Genomic DNA, 1,294 nt, shown 5'->3' with positions numbered 1-1,294 from the left:
TATATGTAACAGGAATACTAGAATGAGAATGAGAAGACAGACAAGGGAAGAAGAATATTTGAAGTAATAATGGCTGAGAACCTTCTAAAAGTAACGACAGACACCAAACCATACAGCAAGAATCTCAGTGAACACTAAGCAGAATACCAAAAATAAAACAAAAAAAACTCTAAACCTATACTTTGCTTTATATATATAATACATAAATATATATATTTCTCATATATATCAGAGAAATAAGGACCAGTTTTATATATATAATTTATACATATGTATCTTGAACGCTGATATATATTATATATGTGACATATATCGTGTGTGTGTATATATATATATATCAGCCTTCCAATAACATTCTGAAATAATTTATTCACCACCATAAATATATACATACACACACACACACACACACACACACACACACACCAGCCTTCTCTTAAAAGACCATGGCAGCAAGAAAAATTGGGGCAACATTTCTAAAGTGATGAAGGAAAAAATTTACTAAACTAGAATACTATATCTAGCAAAATTACTATTCATAAATGAAGAAATATTTCCCCTGACAACCTAAAACCAAGGAGATTTATTGCAAACAGAAGATCCATACTACTTTAAAAAGTTAAATTATTCAGTGAGAAAAAAATAATCTAGATCACAAAATCAGATCTACACACACACAAAAGAATAGTGTCCCAGAAAGAACAAATACAGGTAAAATAAATTAAAATTTAAATTGATCCAATAGATAAATTTGCATTCAAAGCCAAAATAACAATCATATATTGATTATAAAATATGTACACATAAAATGAATGACATCAATGATATAAGGGAGAGGAAATGGTAATGCTCTGCTATAAGTTGTGTGCATTAACTATAAAATAATAATGTTATTTGAAAGTATACATAGATTAGTTGTACATTTATAGTATATTGCAAACTCTAGAACAAACACTGAAATATTCAAAAAATAAAGCATAATTTTAAACACTATAAGGATAGAAAATGGAATCATTTAAAATATTTGATTAAAACCAGAGCACGCAGAAAAAGAGCAGATTAAAAAATTAAAACTTTTGCTCTTTGAAAGGCTTTCTCTTTTTTCTTAGTTGAGTGATACTTAACAATTTACTTATTTCCTTTCCAAATAAATGCAGACGTGTTTCTGTTTTTAACTTTCCAAATCTGTTCTCAGTTTTTAAAATTAATTTTTAAAATGCCTAGTAAATAATGTATATATTTATGGTGTACAGCATTGTGTTTCGATATATGTATACACTGAAGAATGGTTAAA

Source organism: Mandrillus leucophaeus, unplaced genomic scaffold (assembly GCF_000951045.1).
Source record: "Mandrillus leucophaeus isolate KB7577 unplaced genomic scaffold, Mleu.le_1.0 Scaffold33, whole genome shotgun sequence".
Taxonomy (NCBI): Eukaryota; Metazoa; Chordata; class Mammalia; order Primates; family Cercopithecidae; genus Mandrillus; species Mandrillus leucophaeus.
This window is presented reverse-complemented; position numbering follows the sequence as displayed.